Source organism: Symphalangus syndactylus, chromosome 1 (genome assembly GCF_028878055.3).
Source record: "Symphalangus syndactylus isolate Jambi chromosome 1, NHGRI_mSymSyn1-v2.1_pri, whole genome shotgun sequence".
NCBI lineage: Eukaryota > Metazoa > Chordata > Mammalia > Primates > Hylobatidae > Symphalangus > Symphalangus syndactylus.
This window is the reverse complement of record NC_072423.2, coordinates 62,309,127-62,323,717: the sequence shown is the minus strand read 5'-3', so window position 1 is coordinate 62,323,717 and position 14,591 is coordinate 62,309,127. Positions and strand designations below refer to the sequence as shown.

The 14,591-nt window shown below is 42.8% G+C and overlaps 1 protein-coding gene across 3 annotated transcripts in view; it reads right to left on the bottom strand.

Annotated features, from left to right (window-relative positions):
- OSBPL1A (oxysterol binding protein like 1A) overlaps window positions 1–7,212 on the bottom strand; it is a 234,893-nt gene extending 227,681 nt beyond the window's left edge. The window contains exon 1 of one of the 3 annotated variants that reach the window (XM_055235932.2): window positions 6,987–7,212. The gene's annotated coding sequence lies outside the window, so the exon portion shown is untranslated. Of the gene's footprint in view, window positions 1–6,904 lie in introns of all 3 variants that reach the window. The other 2 variants (XM_063614806.1, XM_055235945.2) reach the window with 2 other exon arrangements.
- Window positions 7,213–14,591: the final 7,379 nt, after the last annotated feature.

Below are 14,591 nucleotides of genomic sequence, written 5' to 3'. Positions count from 1 at the left end.
AGACTCCGTCTCAAAAAAAAAAAAAAAAAAGTCATTAAATTAAAAAAATTGAAATCCTGAATATTGTGTTTCTCATTTTCTTGCTCTCCAAATTTCAGCAGATTCAGGTAACTTTTTGGCCAGGTACAGTGGCTCACGGCTGTAACTGCGGCACTTTGGGAAGTTGAGGTGGGCGGATCACCTAATGTCAGGAGCTCGAGACCAGCCTGGCCAACATGGTGAAACCCCGTCTCTACTAAAAACACAAAAATTAGCCTGGTGTGGTGGTACGTGCCTGTAGTCCCAGCTACTGGGGAGGCTGAAGCACAAGAATGGCTTGAGCCTGGGAGGCAGGGGTTGCAGTGAGCCGAGATCCCACCACTTTGCACTACAGCCTGGGCGACAAAGCAAGACTGTCTCAATCAATTGATTGAGGAAGGAAATTCTGACACATGCTAGAACATGGATGAACCTGGAATACATCATGCTAAGTGAAATAAATCACTCACAAAAGGACAAATATTATATGATTCCACTTAGATGAGACAGCTAAAATAGTCAAAGTCATACAGACAAAACAGAATGGTGGTTGTCAGTGGCTGGAGAAGGGAGGAAGAAATAGGGAGTAATGTTTAACGGGAACAGAGTTTCAGTTTGGGATGCAGGAAGAGGTTCTGGGGATGGACAGTGGTGATAGCTGTACTACAGTGTGAATGTACGCAATGCCACTGAATAATACACTTAACAATGGCTAAAACAGGCCAGGTGTGATGGCTCATGCCTGTAATCCCGCTGCTTTGGGAGGCTGAGGCAGGAGGATAGCCTGAGGCCAGGAGTTTAAGACCAGTCTGGGCAACACAGCAAGACCCCAGTCTCTACAAAAAAAAAAAAGAAATTAATTACCAAGTGTCATGGTGTGCACTTATAGATCCAGCTACTTGGGAGGCTGAAGCAGGAGGACTACTTGAGCCCAGGAGTTCAAGGCTGCAGTGAGCTATGACCATGCCACTGCACTCCAGCTCTGGGCAACAGAATGGAACGCTTTTTTAAAAAAAAAAACAACCAACCAACCAACAACAAAAAAACCTAAAAGGACAAATTTGATGTTACGTACATTTTATCACACACAAAAAATCAGGAAGCATCTAAAATATGACTGGCACAATTGCCAAATGGCACTTGTACTTTTTTTTTCTTTGTTTTTGAGACAAGGTCTGTCACTAAGGCTGGAGTGCAGTGGCACAATCTCAGCTCACTGCAACCTTCACCTCCTGGGCTCAAGTGATCCTCCCACCTCAGCCTCCCAAGTAGTTGGGACTACAGGCACACGCCACCATGCCCAGCTAATTTTCGTATTTTTTGTAGAGTCAGGGTTTCGTTGTATTGCCCAGGCTGGTCTCAAACTCCTGGGTTCAAGCGATCTGTCCACCTCAGCCTCCCAAAGTGCTGAGATTACAGGCGTGAGCCACTGCATCCAGCCAGCATTTGTACTCTTTTTATTTTTGAGATGGAGTTTCACTCGTTTCCCATGCTGGAGTGCAATGGCGCCATCTCGGTTCACCACAATCTCTGCCTCCCAGTTTCAAGTGGTTCTCCTGCCTCAGCCTCCCGAGTAGCAGGGATTACAAGCATGTGCCACCATGCCTGGCTATTTTATATTTTTAGTAGAGATGGGGTTTCTCCATGTTGGTCAGGCTGGTCTCAAACTCCTGACCTCAGGTGATCAGCCCACCTCGGCCTCCCACAGTGCTGAAATTACAGGCGTGAGCCACCACACCTGGCCCTATACTCCTAATAAAGACAAAGGGAGACTATTCAAAAATTATTAAAAATATATGTTGTGATTAGTTTTTAAATTCTCAGATACTGATTTTATGAATGCTGTTACATTAATATTTAAAATACATTGTATGCTAGAAATTTGAATGAGAAAAATTAAATGTCTATGAACAAAAACATCCTATAAACGAAATCTTAAAAACATAAAAACCAGTACTGTGCTTAGCCCTGCGCTCCAAAGTAGTTAGCTGCCTTTTTTTTTGAAACAGGGTCTCAGTCAATTGCCCAGGATGGAGTGCAGTGGCACAATCATGGCTCACTGCAGCCTCAAACTCCTGGACTCAAGCAATCCTCCCATCTTGGCCTCCTGAGTAGCTGGGACCACAGGTGCATGCCACCATACCCGGCTAATTTTTGTATCTTTTATAGAGATGCAGTCTGGCTATGTTGCCCAGGCTGGTCTCGAACTCCTGGCCTCAAGGAATCATCCTGCCTTGCCTTCCAACGTGCTGGAATTACAGGCATGAGCCACCTCGCCCAGCCTGTAGTTAGCTGCTTAATGGTGTGTTTTCTCCTGATGTTATGTTCTTTTAATACCAGCAAGGTATTAAAGATTAAAGTAACTACATAAAAACATGGCAATGGCAAAAAAAATACTTATTTGCTCTAACTATGATTAGTTGCTAGCAATCAGTAATTTCTCTGATGCAATCATATACCTACATGTATGTACGTGTGTATACATTATGCACATATGTGCATACACATATTATGTATACAGAAAACGCTGACATTTGTGATGACATAAACAAATGCATTTTTTGCTTGTTTTAGAAACTGAACATTGGTAAACAAATTCATATTTAATCTAACACTCTGATTCTAGAGCTGAAGCAACTGAAAAGCCCAAAGGCCAAGTTAATTGCCAAGTGTTAACAGTAGAGTCACAGCTAGAATGTAGAAGGGGTGAAATAATGCAACATATTCTATTTTATTTTTATTTATTTATTTATTTTTTGAGACGGAGTCTCGCTCTGTCACCTAGGCTGGAGTGCAGTGGCACGATCTCTGCTCATTGCAAGCTCCGCCTCCCGGGTTCACATCATTCTCCTGCTCAGCCTCCCAAGTAGCTGGGATTACAGGTGCCCACCACCACGCCCGGCTAATTTTTTTGTATTTTTTTAGTAGAGCCGGGGTTTCACTGTGTTAGCCAGGATGGTCTCCATCTCCTGACCTCGTGATCTGCCTGCCTCAGCCTCCCAAATTGCTGGGATTATGGGCGTGAGCCACCGTACCTGGCATTGCTATGTATTTTATAAAATTCAATTCAGCTGCAAAAGTTAAAGGCCATTGATTCTCATTAGTGTTCCTGTGTAAGCACTGAGGAAGCTGAATCTGAATTATGTTTTGGGTGTCTCATTTTAAAAAGCTTTATTTATTAACTGAAAAGAATACCTAAAACACGGCAATTTAAGGAAAACGGAGCAAATTATAAAGCCTATTTTGGGAAGCACTAACCTGTATTGTTTTAAGTTATAAGACAAAATTTTAATCACTTAATTTTTAATTCAGTGAAACTTTTTCTCTAACTTCCTCAATAAGTCTTTGTGCCCTAATAAAAAGCATTCATCTCCCGGAGGAGAAATGATGGAGAATTGACCACAATTATGTGTCATCTGATGGTTTATAAAGCATTGAAATCATAAAGTGTTTACACCAAATTATTATTTACTTTATATTTGATAAATTTACATTACCTTCTCTTATTCCTATCCATTCCACACCCACACTGACTTGGATGCCATACAGACATAATAAAAAGCCAACCATATCACCGGGTATTTATTTTACCCATATTCGATTCGATTGGAAATTTTAATGTTTCTTAAAATTAGTAAAAATTAAATAAGCTTCATAGCTTTGCTTAATGAAGTTGTTTAAAATAACTTTAGGTGCTATAATTTTAGCTGCTTTAACAATTAAGCACTAACCCCCAGATGCACCCCTGATTTGAACTTCAATTTGACAGATTCTGAAAACTATTAACTACTGTTTCAAAACAGAGCAGGTACGAAGAGCAGAGAACCCTACAAATTTAACAAATCAAGTTTAGTAATAAAAATCCTAGCAAGGAGGCTGATTGTTACCTTTTAATGATAAAATTCCCTAAATTTTAGAAAAATGCATTAAAATTTTCCCATTTCAATTATTTCACATTTATTATCTTTCAAACTCAATTAAACTCATGTATAATAATACTGACCATTTATGCATCACAGAAATACCTCTTTAAAGAAAAACTTTAAACACAAAGTAAAAACATGTGGTTACTTTCCATTGTCACATGATAGGAAATTGTACAGTTAAAGACTGCTTTCACTATACAGTAATTTCCTACTTGCAGGCTGATAAATAAAAGTAAAGTGAGCGACCTAGTTTATCTTCCCAGTAATAGCATTAAAACTATTTCTTATACTAGCCCATCTCACACAGCCCCCTTAATACTGACAGTACAGACACAGCATTAGTGGCAGAGGCTATGTGAGGAAAAACATTTCTAGAGACCAAGAACATCACATAAGATACATATATGACACCACGATCATAAATATACATATACTATACAGATTACCTGACAGTGTCTTTTCTTAAACTTCATGAATTGTTAGTATAAGCTGGTGACTGCAGTGTTAAAACCTGTCCTCTTTCTAGGAAATTCAGAGAACTTCCTAGGTCATCAAAAAAGCTCTGATTGCCAAAGTTCAGACTCAGCTTGGAAGAAGTGACAAGGTTCTGAAGGATATCAAATTTCTCACACGCACTTGATACATTCTCTCTTCTCCACTAAGTTATTCGTTTGGCTGATTTCTACTTTCTGCCTACTACTTTTCTCAATGAATACATATAATGTATAAAAGCTCAGCTTCCAGTAATGTCAAGAGGTAAGAAACTGACACAGTTCCAACTTAAAAATATTATGATCAGCTATACAGATGTATCTCTGAGTAAAATAAAGCCACAAGGAGAAAATTTGTAATGTATTAATATTTAACCGGCATTGCGCCATGTTATTACTCAAAAAAGACTGGCTGTATTCTTCAACCTAATTGTTGCTTCCAAAACAGTATCAACAGTATCATTTCCCCTTGTTGTGAGGAAATGATGGGGAGAATTTTTTTTTTTTTTTTTTTTTTTTTTTTTTGAGAAGGAGTTTTGCTCTTGTCGCCCAGGCTGCAGTGCAATGGCATGATCTCCATTCACAGTAATCTCCGCCTCCTGGGTTCAAGGGATTCTCCAGCCTCAGCCTCCCACGTGGCTGGAATTACAGGCGCCCACCACCACGCCTGGGCTAATTTTTGTATTTTTAGTAGAGACAGGGTTTCATCATTTTGGCCAGGCTGCTCTCGAACTCCTGACCTCAAGTGATCCGCCCGCCTCGGCCTCCCAAAGTGCTGGGATTACAGGCTTGAGCCATGGCACCCGGGCAGGAATACTTTTATAGAAATAATACCTGTGGCTCACACCTGTAATCCCAGCACTTTGGGAGGCTGAGGCAGGTGGAGCACAAGGTCAGGAGTTCGAGACCAGCCTGAACAACATGGTGAAACCTCGTCTATACTAAAAATACAAAAATTAGCCAGGCATGGTGGCATGTGCCTGTAATCCCAGCTACTTGGGAGGCTGAGGCAGGAGAATCAGTACAACCCGGGAGGCAGAGGTTGCAGTGAGCCGAGATCGTGCCACTGCACTCCAGCCTGGGCAACAGAGCGAGACTCTGTCTCAATTAAAAAAAAAAAAAAAAAAAGAGAGAGAGAGAGAGAAATCATACCTGACTGCTCTGAATCAAAGTCGGCTAGAATAATACATGCAAAAACGAGCAGCCTCCAGAGAGAAGAATTAGCCACCCACCATAAGTTTCTGCTGATTCACAACGAGATATTTAAGCAAGTGTCATTTTCATAAACAACCTTCACAAAATACTACACTGAGATAACAAATGTTTCTGATTAACGTACTCAAACTTTGGCAGTTAACTCCTATTTTGACTATCTGTTGCTCAATGCTGGAGAAGAATTACACTGCCAGGGAGAAATGAAAAAGAATAGTTAAATTTTAAGAAAGGAATGTTAGACAGTTTTCTCCTCTTTTCCCCCTATAAATTGTAGACAAAGCCCACCTAGTGGTTTAGAATTAGGGAATTAAAAGGTGGATTTTGTTACTATGCTGTAATTAAGAAATTTTCACAATTCCAGCTTGGGGGAGGGGAGGGAGGGGGTGGTTCAGAATTTATACCTATCAAACTGCAAAAAATTCATTGTATCGGGGTTAAACTGCAAATACTTCTACCCCTCAAAACCAATCTGCAAATTATTTCCCAAATGCTGAGTAAAGAGGTGAGGAGGTTCCAAACTCCAAATCCAGAATGCACCTATTACAGGGCAAAGAATGAAGTTTTCGGGGAAAACACATCACAGATTTTAAAGCTGATTTAATTATATTATTAACTATTCACAGACACCTAATAGCCACATTTGCAACATTCAAGCAACCTTATTTAAGCTAACAATATCACACTGCCCACACAGTTCCATTTCACAATACCATCTGCCTAAAAACGACAACTTGAACTGAAAACTAATACTAAATCAGGATAACCCTTTTCAATGCCTCCTGCCAATCATTAGGGCAGCAGGATAAGTGAATTGTTAAAGTCTATTGTGCAGCTGCGCTCTCATTCAGTTTCGGAATCTCCTTTGGATATTCGTTCATGCTTGTAGAACCGACCACGCGGCACATTGGGAAACGGTCACATGAACAATGCGTGACTTCCATTGTGCATCAATCCTCCTCTTGTTAGGAGGAAATTAAAAAGTCACATAGACACACGAAAGTACCAAGAAGGCACGCAGCTGAAGATCTGGTGGGGGATGCATGCGGCACCAGCATGGTCGTGGCACCCGAGTGGAAGTGCAACAAACGCCAACATCTTGTTACTTTTAACGCCTAACTTCCTGCAGCGCTGGAACAGCCAGCGGCCGCCGGGAAGCCGAGCTCGGCTGCAGCCCTGCGTCGCCGCACCACGACCCGACCATCCTCTGAGACGCCCGGGACAGGAGCGCCCACCCCCAACCAGGCGCGGACAGACCTCCCGAGCGCAGCCCGGCGGGAACCCGTCAGCGCGGGAACCGGCCTCGAACTCCAGGCGTGGACAGCCGCGAGAAACTGACCTACGCGGTCACCCGGGCTCCCAGAGCTCCCGAGGCGGGGGCCACGACCGCAGGCTTCCCGTCCGCCCGCCCCACGTCGAGGAAGTGGTCGTCACCGACTCCGGCTGGCACTCCCCAAGGACGCTCGAGCCCGCGTAACGTCTGTCGCCGGGACCCGGCGCCGGGACCAGGGCGGAGCGCGAGGTGGCGCCGCCCCTCCCCACAGCCCGCCCCTGGAACGCGCATCCTCCTGGCGAGCTGGCATCCCTCCCGACACGTGACCGCAGCGGGGACACGCCCGTTCCCCGCCCACTCCCCGCCCCTGCCTGGCCTGCCCACGCCCCCGGCCCGCTCCTGTCTCGCCTAGGCCGCCGGCGCTGGTTCCAGGTTTTGCCAATTACTAGGGAGGCGCAAAGCCTTCGCGCTCCTCCCACCACACCCCGAGGGAAGAAGTGGCAGGCCTTACCCGGAGACTACAAGGAACAGCCCGTGAGAGCCAGTGGAAGACTCCCGTCCTCAGGCAAAATATAAGTCCTGGGTTAATAGTCTGGAAGTCTGTCATTAAGCAATACGTTATCCAGCTGCCCAGATTTTTTTCTTTTTTGCTTTGGCTGCAGCTCGACCCGTGGGAACTTAATTGGCAATGTAAATTAGACAATTTACAAAAAACACCTCCTTTTGCTTTCACCTGTGAAAGGAAGCGCTTAAAATGCCATACAGGTGTAACCATTATAGAATAGATACGCGTGAGACAAGGATTTACAAAATTTCCTCACCTCGTCTCCTCCAGATTCCATGCACAAGGCGTCTAGCTAGAGGAGTTAGCAAACAGTCTGTAACGTGAAGGTTCAAACTCTAGTATAATTCCACCGTTTTTTTTTCTTTTTTTGAGGCAAGGTCTCACTGTCTCCCAAGCTGGAGTGTAGTGGTGCGATTTCGGCTCACTGCAGCATCGTCTCCTGGGTTCAAGCGATCCTCCGACCTCAGCTGGACTACAGGCGGGTAATGAAGGGACTGGGACTACAGGCGCGCCCTGCCGCGCCCGGACAATTTTTGTATTTTTAGTAGAGACAGACTCTCCCTATGTTGCCCAGGTTGGTCTCCAACTCCTGGGCCTCCCAAAGTGTTGGGATTACAGGCGTAAGCCACCCCCGCAGGCCACAGCTTTGCTTTTTAAAAGCATTTCTGCATAACTAAAAAGACAGGAAATTATGAGCATACGAAAATTGATTTCTGCTTTCCTGAATTTTCTAAATGTATTTAATGAACATGTTCTTTTGCAATGAAAAAGTAATAAATAGTTATCATTTTTAAAAGGACTGTAGTTTTTCCATCAAGTCTAGAAGCATATATTGAGAACCTATCATAGGCCCGTTTGGTCATTGTGATATGTGTGAAACAGCATGTGGCAGATCTTTTGAAATGATGTTTTTGGATACCACAAGCAATCCTGCTGGTGTATCTCAGGCTGGCATCATCTTTTATTAACAAAGCAGGCACTTTACTAGCACAATACTTCAACTGCAAAATGTGTGGTAACTAAAGCAGCTGTATTTGTCTGGAAAAGAAGAAACCTCAGGGCTTACTATCTAAGGATATTGAACCATCTTTTTTTTTTTTTTTTTTTTTTGAGATGGAGTTTTACTCTTGTGCAGTGGTGCAATCTCGGCTCACTGCAACCTCTGCCTCCCAGGTTCAAGCGATTCTCCTGCCTCAGCCTCCTAAGTAGCTGGGACTATAGGGCGCGTGCCACCATACCTGGCTAACTTTTGTATTTTTAGTAGAGACAGGGTTTCACTATATTTGTCAGTCTGATCTCAAACTCCTGATCTCAGGTGATCCACCCGCTTCAGCCTCCGAAGGTGCTGGGACTACAGGTGTGAGCCACCACACTCGGCCTTGAACTATCTTCATAGCCAAAATAAAACTACTGAAATAATGACAATAATAATTGGCTACAGAAATAATTTTCCATGATTCCATGAAAGCCTTCATTCTCTCTGTGATGATTTAATTATCTAAATTCACAACTTACACTTTGCAACTCCCTTCTACAGTTTGTAAATGAAAAACAGATTGCAATCAATAGGAGGATGAAGTATTAATCACTACAGTTATCAATAAGAGAAGTCTCAATCTTGATAGCATTACTATTTGTACTGTATTTTTAAAGGACTTTATTTGGTATTTCCATAAAAGATGCAGAAAAGATATCTCATGGGCATTTATATTATTGACGGCTAATACAGGTAAACTCACCATGATGGCATAACAGAATTCATTATTCTAGAACACTGTGTCTAATGGAATTTTCTGCGATGATAGAAATGTTCTATAATTCTACCTTGTCCAGTACAGTAGCCACTAGCCACATGTGGCTATTGAGCACTTGAAGTGTGGCCAGTATGACTGAAGGTTTCAAGTTTTATTTAATTTAAATAGCCACATGTGCATAGCAGTTACCATATTGGGCAGTGCAGTTCTAGAATAACAAAACTATCACTAGATTGTCCCTGTCATATCATACTCTATTTTAAGAATCATTTGGCAGAAGTAGAACCTCTGGAACTAGTTAATAAATATTTTCCTTCATATTCCTTTCTGAGCTTTAAGCGGATAGATATTTTAACTTTACAGATGTGGCATATTAAAGTAACTATTAATATAATCCCTACATATATAAGTAGGAATTGCAATGGAAGCTCTGACTGGTTGTGAAATGGATTTGGGAGTATCTAACCCCTGGCCCTGCCGTTCCCGGGCCTGCCTGACCCACATTGAAAAGTGAACCAGGTAACTTTAGACCAGGTTGGGCTTCATCAGAATTGCTCACTGCCTGGTTCAGACTGGATTCACCTTGGACTCTTTTGTTTCAGGAAACTTAGGAGCCCAAATCTCTCTACTGTCATCCCCCTCCCCGCATTCCAATGACCTCCTTCAGAATGTGATCCTCTTTAGATTGTAGTACCTAATATCTGTGTCCTTGCAGTTTTGTCTTAAGCCTGAGACATCCCAGAATGCACTTAGTGCATTGCATGTTTTAAAAACACTCCCCTGGTGCCAGTGTGACTTTGAAGTGCTGCAGGAACACGCTAAAAGCTTAAGTCTCATTAAAAGGAGGATTTTATGGACTGAGACTTTGGGGGGGGCTTTGGGTAATTACTGCCTGGAATACCGAAAAGTAGGTCAGATGTCATCAGGCAAATGCAGATAAACCATTGAGTTGAGGGAAATGAATCATTCCCTTATACCTACATATGAAAGACTTTGTAGTTACTATTAATCCAGACCATCAAAGCTATGAGGTCATTGGGAGTTTTTCTCTCTTAAAAGTGGTCTAAATTTGTTATTTGTCATTTGTGCCATTACACTTAGTTTATTTAATAACAGGAATGAATTGGTATATTTTCAGATATTAAATTCTTTTGATCTAGACTTAATTTTGTACTCTTTTCCTGCAGGTATGACACACAGATGTCTAAGCAACTGCCTTCCAGCAGTGATTGATTTTGCTGGTTCCCCACACAAAAAGTTTGGAAGAGACCCTTATGTCTTCTGTAGAGTTTCTTGGTTGTAAGCAGCAAGCACTGGTGCTGGCTAACTTAAGCAAATAAAGAATATATCATGCAGACATCAAAGAAACAGCTGGAAATCTGGCTTGGCAAAGGCTGGATTAGGGCACTTCTGGGGATGTGGGTAGTAGGAATAGTCTATAGTTTTTCCTCGGTGCCAACACTGGGAAAGAATATGTTCCAATTATTTTCATTTTCCTATCTTTTTGTTTTTCTTCAGAAGGAGCAGAGTTGAGAGATAGTCTTTCATAGCTTTTCCCATAAGGTATGTTCTCCTTGGGCAACATTTTCAACTCAACCTTTAGCCCTTAGCTTGCTTTTTCTTTTTTTTCTTTGTTTTTTTATTTTTGAGACAGGGGTCTTGCTCTTTCACCCAGGCTAGAGTACAGTGGCATGATCATGGCTCACTGCAGCCTCATCCTCCCAGGCTCAAGCGATTCTCCCACCTCAGCCTCCCAAGTAGCTGGGACTACTGGCGTGAGCCACCATGCCCAGCTAAGTTTTGTTTATTTTTTATAGAGACAGGGCCACACTATGTTGCCCAGGGTGGTCTCAAACTCTGGTTTGAGCAATCTGCCCACCTTGGCCTCCCAAAGTGCTGGGATTACAGGCATGAACCACCTCACCTGGCTTTTCTTTATTCATCATGAATATACCCTACTTAGCCTGGTCAACATGGAGAAACCCTGTCTCTACAAAACAAAAATTAGCCAGGCATGGTGGTGTGGCCTGTAGTCCCAGCTACTCAGGAGGCTGAGGTGGGAGGATCACTTGAACCTGGCAGGTGGAGGCTGCAGTGAACTGAGATCACATCACTGCACTCCAGCCTGGAAGACAGACAGAGACCCTGCCTCAAAAGCAAACAAACAAACAAAAAAGAATATATTCTGCTTTTCTATCCCTAATTGTCTGCTCAAGCAGTGTGCCTGACAGTCACATGACCTCTTCTAGGAAGCTTGGAAAGTGTGCCCTGCCTATTGCCCCTTTTTGAGGACTTCATTATGCAACCTACAATTCTTGGCTCGGCTGAAGGAGCAAGAGCAGGGCCTCCTAAATGGCACCTTTCTATTAGGCTTACCAAAGGCCTGGTAGATGTGCTCTGCCCAACAGGAAATCTCTATACTGAGTAGCATTGAACCATCTAGATTTCTCTCTTGGGTAGGTTTAACCGTGACGCATGCAAAGGACAGTCCTTGGTCAAGGTAGATGCAGAAAGGCTCACAGAGGGAAGTGCGAGCAGAGAGTAAGCAGAAGCCATGGGACAGCCTAAAGGAGAATAGAGAAAAGATGACCAGGAGCGGCAGAAGCAAGAGCAGAGAGAGAATGATTGAGACCCCAGAGTGTGGAAACACTAGGGTAGGGAGCAAAGGATGGCGCCCCCTGCTGAGAGGTCCAGAATGGCAGGCTGCAGTTACATCTTCAACAACCTTCTGCAGCAGCGTGATGTCTCTGCTTTTATGTCTCTGTATTGTTGCAATAAATTCTTACTCTTTATCTGATGTAACCTGAGTGTTTTTCTATTCCTTGAGCCCAGAAAGAGCCTAATACACCATTACTACCCCCTTTCCTGTTCTCATCGCTCCCATTTTAATCTGTAACCAACAACCTTGTGGATACCGCCTTTCCTCTCAACAGCCATGTCTTCAGAGTCTCATGCTGTTCTTCGCTCTTCTGACTCTTCTAAAATGCATCTCTTTTCCAGATCCATACTAACCACCGCTATCTATGTCTCAGTCACCTGTCAGCACCTAATACAGGTCAAAGGCCCCATTCTCAATGAGTTACAATAGAAGGTGATTTTACTCATTCACTGAAGTCACAAAGATCAAGGTTGGGAATCTCATGGGCCGGCAGTCTCTGGGCCTAAATTGGAAGTATGAACCAAATCACTGACTCTTGGTGTTAGATTTGGTAGAGTCGTCAGAAATCATCTAGTTCAACCTCAAGCCTAAAGCCAGACTGTCCTCGACCACATTAGGAAGAGGTTTTTCCCCTCGTCTGTGGCTGGGAACTTTCCAGACTGGCAGGTCACTACTTCACAGTGCAGCCCAACCATTTTTTTTCCAACATTAAGAATGCGGGGCCAGGCATGGTGGCTTACGCCTATAATTCCAGCACTTTGCGAGGTCCAGGCGGACAGATCGTTTGAGCCCAGGAGTTCAAGACGAGACTGGGCAACATGACAAAACCTTGTCTCTACAAAAAATACCAAAAAAAAAAAAAAAAAAAAAAGGCTGGGCGTGATGGCACACACTTGTAGTCTGAGGCTGAGACTGGAGGATCCCTGGAGCCCAGAAGGTCGAGGCTGCAGTGAGCCATGATCATGCCACTGCACTCCAGCAACAGAGTTAGAGGCTGTCTCAAAAAAACAAAAAAGTTTGAAGACAATGGTCATGAGCTACCTTGATATTTCTTTTCCAGGCTTACATTCCCCCATGTTTCAACCCATCTTCATGCTCCAACTGGTCATGGTAGTCTAACACAGTTAGACTAACATAGAATTAAACAAATCACAACTGTTTCTACGAAGCCAAAGAGGGTAGGGAAGTCTTATCTTAGTAAGTCCTATTATAATATCAACTTTTCTAACCCTATGGCCTTTTTTCCATACATATCATCTCTGACCTCTCCACTGCTCTCTGGTGGTAGCTAATTTTTCTCACTTAATAGAGACCTGAGGGAAGGAGGTGGTGGAGTTAGATTGGAGAAAGAAAGCAGGGAGTGCAGCAAAGAAGTTAAACATTTATATACAAATTCCTGGCCTCATGAAGTTTATAATCTAATTTGGTAGACAAAGTATACAATTAAAACTCATAAAAAAGATAAGCCATAACAGCCGAAAATGGTAAGTAAAATAAATTCTAAAGGATTTAGGAAGACTAGAATAGAGAAGACATTTAGAAGTCCTGGTATTGGCCGAGCGCGGTGGCTCACGCTTGTAATCCCAGCACTTTGGGAGGCCGAGGCAGGCGGATCCTGAGGTCAGGAGATCGAGACCATCCTGGCTAACATGGTGAAACTCCATCTCTACTAAAAATACAAAAAAAATTAGCCAGGCACGGTGGCAGGCGCCTGTAGTCCCAGGTACTCGGGAGGCTGAGGCAGGAGAATGGAGTGAACCTGGGAGGCAGAGCTTGCAGTGAGCCAAGATTGCGCCACTGCACTCCAGCCTGGGCGACAGAGCGAGACTCCGTCTCAAAAAAAAAAAAAAAAAAAGAAGTCGTGGTATTTACACTTAGCCTCAGCTTTGTACAGGAAACACCAGGAAATGGGAAATGAGTACCCTCAACATAGTACATTTGAGAGATGCAGCAAGAAACAAAATATGAGAATATAATTGAGCAAGAGCTCAGGGCTATTTTAGAAACAGATTTTTGAATCATCCACAAATATCCATGATGTTTATAACATTACCAATGGAAAGAAGATTGGGATAATGACATGTAAAGACTTAACAGACAGCCTGGGCAACATGGAGAAACCCCATCTCTACTGAAAATACAAATCTGAAGTGGGAGGATCACCTGAGCCTGGGGAGGACAAGGCTGTAGTGAGCTGTGATTGTGCCACTGCACTCCAGCCTGAGCAGTAGAGTGAGACCTCATCTTAAAAAAAAAAAGACTTACCAGAACAGAGAATTTGTTTCCATCATTGATTAATTCATTTATTCATAAGTCAGTAAATGTATACATATTAACTTAGTAAATGAGATGATTTTGTGAGTGGATATACATGCCAGACACTGTTTTAGGCTTGGTGAGAGATAAAAGATAAATCCAATAACAGTCCTTCTCTTCAAGGACTTAATCTAGTAATACAGATAAGATTAAATAAGACTTGTAAATCAGGTATATGAAGAAATTAAAAAATAGTAATAACCATGAGAAAAGTGCAGATAAAGGAGAAATAAGAGGAAGAAAATATTTTGGCTTTGTTTTGTTTTCAGTAAGGGATGATCAGTGAATGCTTTATAGAAAAGGTGAGTTTTAAAGTTGCAATGGTTTGAATATGTCCCCCAAAAGTTCATGTATTAAAACCCTAATTGCCACTGTAA